Here is a 7500-nt window from a genome sequence, read left to right as displayed (position 1 = left end):
GTCGTCGAGGCGAGTGCCGCCCCGGAAGCGCGCGCCGGAAGCGCGAGAACCGCGCCGAGCTAGGGTCGTCGGCATAGGGGGATTCCCCGGTTACGGGGGTCCCGCGCACGGCCGCCGCCTTTCGCCCGTCGCTGGCGGTCGCCTGTCGTCGCGCCGCGCCGCGCTACTGGGGTCGTCGGACGAGCGCGCTACCCCGCTCGCACGGAGGTAGCGCGACATCGCCCGCCGCCTTTTCTCGCGTCGCGCCGCGCCGCGTGGCGCCCGCCGAACTCGCTCCGACGCGCGGCCCGGGAGTGACCCGCGCCGCGCCCCCCGTCCCGTCCCGTCCCGGTCTACCCTCTTCCTCCGCCTGCGACGACCCGCCGCCCTCGGCGTCTGGCTCGTCGGGGGTGTACCGAGGCGGATCTGCTGCCGCTCGTACGTTAATGATCCTTCTGCAGGTTCACCTACAGAAACCTTGTTACGACTTTTACTTCCTCTAGATAGTCAAGTTCGACCGTCTTCTGGCACAAGCCGCCGGAGCCGGGGCCGGCCCCGGCGGGGACTATCCGAGGACCTCACTAAGCCATCCGATCGGTAGTAGCGACGGGCGGTGTGTACAAAGGGCAGGGACTTAATCAACGCAGGCTAATGACCCGCGCTTACTGGGAATTCCTCGTTGGTGGGAAATAATTGCAATCCCCAGGCCCTGTCACGAGCGGGGTTCATAGGATTACCCGCGCCTGCCGGCGCGGGGATAGACGACGCGCTTATACGCTCAGTGTGGCGCGCGTGCAGCCCCGGACATCTAAGGGCATCACAGACCTGTTATTGCTCATTCTCGTGTGGCTGAGAGCCACTTGTCCCTCTAAGAAGTTTTCTGCCGCCGACCGCGCGGGGGGCCGCGGTACTATTTAGTATGTTTGAGTCTCGTTCGTTATCGGAATTAACCAGACAAATCGCTCCACCAACTACGAACGGCCATGCACCACCACCCACGGTATCGAGAAAGAGCCTTCAATCTGTCAATCCTTTCCGTGTCCGGGCCGGGTGAGGTTTCCCGTGTTGAGTCAAATTAAGCCGCATGCTCCACTCCTGGTGGTGCCCTTCCGTCAATTCCTTTAAGTTTCAGCTTTGCAACAATACTCCCCCCGGAACCCAGACACTTGGTCGGTTTCCCGGGTGCTGCTCGGCGGGTCATGGGAATAACGCCGCCGGATCGCGAGTCGGCATCGTTTATGGTCGGAACTAGGACGGTATCTGATCGTCTTCGAACCTCCGACTTTCGTTCTTGATTAATGAAAACATTCTTGGCAAATGCTTTCGCTCTCGTCCGTCTTGCGCCGGTCCAAGAATTTCACCTCTAGCGGCGCAGTACGAATGCCCCCGGCCGTCCCTCTTAATCATGGCCCCAGTTCATGACAACCCACAAAATAGAACCGGAGTCCTATTCCATTATTCCCAGCTGCGATATGCAGGGGCGGCCGTGTGGCCTGCTTTGAACACTCTAATTTCCTCAAAGTAAACGCTTCGGGCCCCGCGAGTGACACCCAGCGAAGGGCATCACGGGGGCTTTTGCCGAGAGGCAGGGGCTGGGACAGACGGATGCACGCCTCGCGGCGGACCGTCAGCTCGCGTCCCGGGGTCCAACTAGGAGCTTTTTAACTGCAGCAACTTTAAAATACGCTATTGGAGCTGGAATTACCGCGGCTGCTGGCACCAGACTTGCCCTCCAATGGATGCTGGCCGATGGGTTTGTGTTCGGCTCATTCCAATTACGGAGACTCGAACGAGTCCCGTATTGTTATTTTTCGTCACTACCTCCCCGTGTCGGGAGTGGGTAATTTGCGCGCCTGCTGCCTTCCTTGGATGTGGTAGCCGTTTCTCATGCTCCCTCTCCGGAATCGAACCCTGATTCCCCGTTACCCGTGGTCACCATGGTAGGCGCAGAGTCTACCATCGAAAGTTGATAGGGCAGACATTCGAATGAGTCGTCGCCGCCTCGGGTGGGCGAGCGATCGGCACGAGGTTATCCTGAGTCAACACAAAGGGGGGGCCGGGCCGGCGGAACGAGGACCGGCGCGCGCGGAGCCGCCCGCGCCGCTTACGCCCCCGCCCGGAGAGGCGGAGGCCGGACGCGGGGGACGCGCGCGACGGCTGAGCCCCCGCCCGCCGGACACCGCGTGGGTTTTTGTGTCTGATAAATGCACGCGTCCCCGGGGCGAGGCCGGAGCCCCGCCCGCGAGTCGGCGCTCGTTTGCATGTATTAGCTCTGGATTTGCCACAGTTATCCAAGTAACGGTGGAGCGATCAAAGGAACCATAACTGATTTAATGAGCCGTTCGCAGTTTCACTGTACTGGCCATTCGTACTTAGACATGCATGGCTTAATCTTGAAAACAAGCATATGCTACTGGCAGGATCAACCAGAGTGCGTCTGCCGCCGGGGGGGCGCTGCTGGTGGCGGTGCGGCCCTGGTCCGGGACGAGGCTGTGGCTACAGCCGGGCCCGGGGGGCCGCGCGACACTCGTATACGTTCGGACGGGCTGACGAGCGGGTGTCGTGAAACGATGTTTCGCGCGGAGCCCTAGCACGCGTGGCGTCGGGCTCCGCGACGGTCGGACGTCTGGGTGTGGCTCGAGACGGAAGCTCGACCTCGGTTCGTCTTGGTTCTGCCGCCAAAAGGTTCACGCCGAGGCATGGTTTCGCAAGAGGGCCCCGCGAGTGCCAGCCGTGGATCCCGCCTCACTCGTAACTCGTATCGGATTCGTCCGGCCTCACTTTCGTTCGCACATCGGACAGTTATACGTGTGCTTTAGTAGCTTCCGTTCCCTCTTAGTGAGGCCGTCCGTACGTACCGCCCCAGCTCTTTCTGAGGCGGGTATCCACTCGGCTCGGGGGGGCCCAACGTTTGCCTAGTATCCTCGGCGCTGGAGCTTGACCCGCAAAGCCGGAGGAGCCGCACGCCCGAACACCGGCTTGCGCCGGCCGACGTGGGCCCTCCGAGGCGGGTCTCGTGTGCCAATCGCTCAGTTGGGGAACCGGCAGGCCCGTGGGCCGACGCCGGCTCACCCGGGGGTGAAGGGTGCTTCGATGGAGGCCCCCTGTCAGCCTCCGCGGAAGTCCGGCTTCAATACTTTAAAGTTTGAAAAACTTAGACATTTTTCGAGAACCGGAGCTTAGAGGGGTACATGCAAAAGCCAGGGCCGCGGGAAGCGCCCTAAATACTTCAATACTTTAAAATTTGAAAAACTTAGAAATTTTTCGAGAACCGGCATCTTCCCTCGGTAATTGCGAGATGCGAGGCCGCCCCTAGCCTCTGCTCTGTCGGACTCAATGGTCACGGGTGGCCGCTGATTAGCCCTGGTGCTCACCTCTCAAAATTGCGAGTCCCTAATATAATTCTGGCTGTCGGCTGGAGAAGGGGGTATAAAATCGGCACTTGAGGGAACGCCGGGCCCTCAAGTTCGGGGCCCTCTAGCGGATTTTTGAGGTACTGCACTCCCATTGGAAATGCATTGCCCATAGGAATACATGGGCGCTCCGTCCACTACAATGTAATTCCCTCACAATATCTGCCCCCGCGTGGCCGCGCGATGCTACTGCTGCCCCGTTGGGAATGAATGGGCCTTTCGGAGGCCATAAATACAGCGCCGCTGCATGGATTTTGGCGGTACTGCGGCTGTCGTTGAAAATACATGGACCCGTCTGAATGAATGGGCCTTTCGGATTCCATAAACCCAGCGCCGCTGCATGGATTTTGGCGGTACTGCGGCTGTCGCTGAAAATACATGGACCCGTCTGAATGAATGGGCCTTTCGGAGGCCATAAACTCAGCGCCGCTGCATGGATTTTTTGGCGGTACTGCGGCTGTCGCTGAAAATACATGGACCCGTCTGAATGAATGGACAAAATATAAATCAGACACTACAGAACACAAGCATAATCCAAGATTACAAAATCATCTCAGCCTTTAAAAGAAACAAAAACCTGAAAGACTACTTAGTAAAAAGTAAATTACCAGAAATCAACATAACACAAACGCAGGGCCCCACATTCTACAAACAAGCCACCACAGTTAGGAACACCGTCACCAACACAAACTACCTAATTAAACAAACAATCACACCTGCTACGGAAAACTGAAAATACATGGACCCGTCTGAATGTATGGGCCTTTCGGAGGCCATAAACTCAGCCAGCGCCGGGCCAGTGTTTGGGGTATTGTGCCCGCCACTAGTGGCTGAATACATAATAATAATAATAATAATAATAATTCCCTTGTATTGTCATTCTGTGTAACAATGTACACAGAACGAAATGTCGATTGCACTGGGCTAGTGTTGAGGGAACGTCGGGCCCTCAAGTTCGGTGGCTTGGAGCGGATTTTTGAGGTACTGCACTCCCATTGGAAATGCATGGGCGCTCCGTCCACTACCATGTAATTCCCTCACAATATCTGCCCCTGCGTGGCCGCGGGATGCTACTGCAGCCCCGTTGGTAATGAATGGGCCTTTCGGAGGCCATAAATACAGCGCCGCTGCATGGATTTTGGCGGTACTGCTGCTGTCGCTGAAAATACATGGACCCGTCTGAATGAATGGGCCTTTCGGAGGCCATAAACTCAGCGCCTCTGCATGGATTTTGGCGGTACTGCGGCTGTCGCTGAAAATACATGGACCCGTCTGAATGAATGGGCCTTTCGGAGGCCATAAATCCAGCGCCGCTGCATGGATTTTGGCGGTACTGCGGCTGTCGCTGAAAATACATGGACCCGTCTGAATGAATGGACAAAATATAAATCAGACACTACAGAACACAAGCATAATCCAAGATTACAAAATCATCTCAGCCTTTAAAAGAAACAAAAACCTGAAAGACTACTTAGTAAAAAGTAAATTACCAGAAATCAACATAACACAAACGCAGGGCCCCACATTCTACAAACAAGCCACCACAGTTAGGAACACCGTCACCAACACAAACTACCTAATTAAACAAACAATCACACCTGCTACGGAAAACTGAAAATACATGGACCCGTCTGAATGTATGGGCCTTTCGGAGGCCATAAACTCAGCGCCGGGCCGGTGTTTGGGGAATCGTGCCCGCCACTAGTGGCTGAATCCCGGGCTAGTGTTGGGGGACTTGTGCCCGCCAATAGTGGCTGAATCCCGGGCTAGTGTTGGGGGACTTGTGCCCGCCAATAGTGGCTGAAATCCGCGCCGGTGTTTGGGGAAATGTGCGCGTATTATCGGGCCGGTGTTTGGGGAATTGCGCGCGTATTATCGGGCCGGTGTTTGGGGAATTGCGCGCGTATTATCGGGCCGGTGTTTGGGGAATTGTGCGCGTATTATCGGGCCGGTGTTTGGGGATATGCGCGCGTATTATCGGACCGGTGTTTGGGGAATTGTGCCCGCCACTAGTGGCTGAGAACTTGGCTAGTGTTTGGGGACTTGTGCCCGCCACTAGTGGCTGAAATCCGGGCCGGTGTTTGGGGAATTGTGCGCGTATTATCGGGCCGGTGTTTGGGGATATGCGCGCGTATTATCGGACCGGTGTTTGGGGAATCGTGCCCGCCACTAGTGGCTGAGAACTTGGCTAGTGTTGGGGGACTTGTGCCCGCCACTAGTGGCTGAAATCCGGGCCGGTGTTTGGGGAATTGTGCGCGTATTATCGGGCCGGTGTTTGGGGATATGCGCGCGTATTATCGGACCGGTGTTTGGGGAATCGTGCCCGCCACTAGTGGCTGAATCCCGGGCTAGTGTTGGGGGACTTGTGCCCGCCAATAGTGGCTGAAATCCGCGCCGGTGTTTGGGGAATTGTGCGCGTATTATCGGGCCGGTGTTTGGGGATATGCGCGCGTATTATCGGACCGGTGTTTGGGGAATTGTGCCCGCCACTAGTGGCTGAATCCCGGGCTAGTGTTGGGGGACTTGTGCCCGCCACTAGTGGCTGAAATCCGCGCCGGTGTTTGGGGAATTGTGCGCGTATTATCGGGCCGGTGTTTGGGGATATGCGCGCGTATTATCGGACCGGTGTTTGGGGAATTGTGCCCGCCACTAGTGGCTGAGAACTTGGCTAGTGTTGGGGGACTTGTGCCCGCCACTAGTGGCTGAAATCCGCGCCGGTGTTTGGGGAATTGTGCGCGTATTATCGGGCCGGTGTTTGGGGATATGCGCGCGTATTATCGGACCGGTGTTTGGGGAATCGTGCCCGCCACTAGTGGCTGAATCCCGGGCTAGTGTTGGGGGACTTGTGCCCGCCACTAGTGGCTGAAATCCGCGCCGGTGTTTGGGGAATTGTGCGCGTATTATCGGGCCGGTGTTTGGGGATATGCGCGCGTATTATCGGACCGGTGTTTGGGGAATTGTGCCCGCCACTAGTGGCTGAGAACTTGGCTAGTGTTGGGGGACTTGTGCCCGCCACTAGTGGCTGAAATCCGCGCCGGTGTTTGGGGAATTGTGCGCGTATTATCGGGCCGGTGTTTGGGGATATGCGCGCGTATTATCGGACCGGTGTTTGGGGAATCGTGCCCGCCACTAGTGGCTGAATCCCGGGCTAGTGTTGGGGGACTTGTGCCCGCCAATAGTGGCTGAAATCCGCGCCGGTGTTTGGGGAATTGTGCGCGTATTATCGGGCCGGTGTTTGGGGAATTGTGCCCGCCACTAGTGGCTGAGAACTTGGCTAGTGTTGGGGGACTTGTGCCCGCCACTAGTGGCTGAAATCCGCGCCGGTGTTTGGGGAATTGTGCGCGTATTATCGGGCCGGTGTTTGGGGATATGCGCGCGTATTATCGGACCGGTGTTTGGGGAATCGTGCCCGCCACTAGTGGCTGAATCCCGGGCTAGTGTTGGGGGACTTGTGCCCGCCAATAGTGGCTGAAATCCGCGCCGGTGTTTGGGGAATTGTGCGCGTATTATCGGGCCGGTGTTTGGGGATATGCGCGCGTATTATCGGACCGGTGTTTGGGGAATTGTGCCCGCCACTAGTGGCTGAGAACTTGGCTAGTGTTGGGGGACTTGTGCCCGCCACTAGTGGCTGAAATCCGCGCCGGTGTTTGGGGAATTGTGCGCGTATTATCGGGCCGGTGTTTGGGGATATGCGCGCGTATTATCGGACCGGTGTTTGGGGAATCGTGCCCGCCACTAGTGGCTGAATCCCGGGCTAGTGTTGGGGGACTTGTGCCCGCCAATAGTGGCTGAAATCCGCGCCGGTGTTTGGGGAATTGTGCGCGTATTATCGGGCCGGTGTTTGGGGATATGCGCGCGTATTATCGGACCGGTGTTTGGGGAATTGTGCCCGCCACTAGTGGCTGAGAACTTGGCTAGTGTTGGGGGACTTGTGCCCGCCACTAGTGGCTGAAATCCGCGCCGGTGTTTGGGGAATTGTGCGCGTATTATCGGGCCGGTGTTTGGGGATATGCGCGCGTATTATCGGACCGGTGTTTGGGGAATTGTGCCCGCCACTAGTGGCTGAATCCCGGGCTAGTGTTGGGGGACTTGTGCCCGCCACTAGTGG

At 57.5% G+C, this 7500-nt stretch overlaps 1 non-coding gene across 1 annotated transcript; it reads right to left on the bottom strand.

The window, feature by feature from the left end:
• Nucleotides 1-423: 423 nt before the first annotated feature.
• On the bottom strand, nt 424-2412 carry LOC148345187 (18S ribosomal RNA). Its single transcript, XR_015848759.1, has one exon. It is a non-coding gene; the product is annotated as an 18S ribosomal RNA (ribosomal RNA).
• Between the last annotated feature and the right edge of the window lie 5088 nt (nt 2413-7500).

The sequence above is a fragment of the Urocampus carinirostris genome, unplaced genomic scaffold (assembly GCF_059441175.1).
Source record: "Urocampus carinirostris isolate Australia breed hairy pipefish unplaced genomic scaffold, RoL_Ucar_1.0 HiC_scaffold_67, whole genome shotgun sequence".
Lineage (NCBI taxonomy): Eukaryota > Metazoa > Chordata > Actinopteri > Syngnathiformes > Syngnathidae > Urocampus > Urocampus carinirostris.
This window is presented reverse-complemented; position numbering and strand designations above follow the sequence as displayed.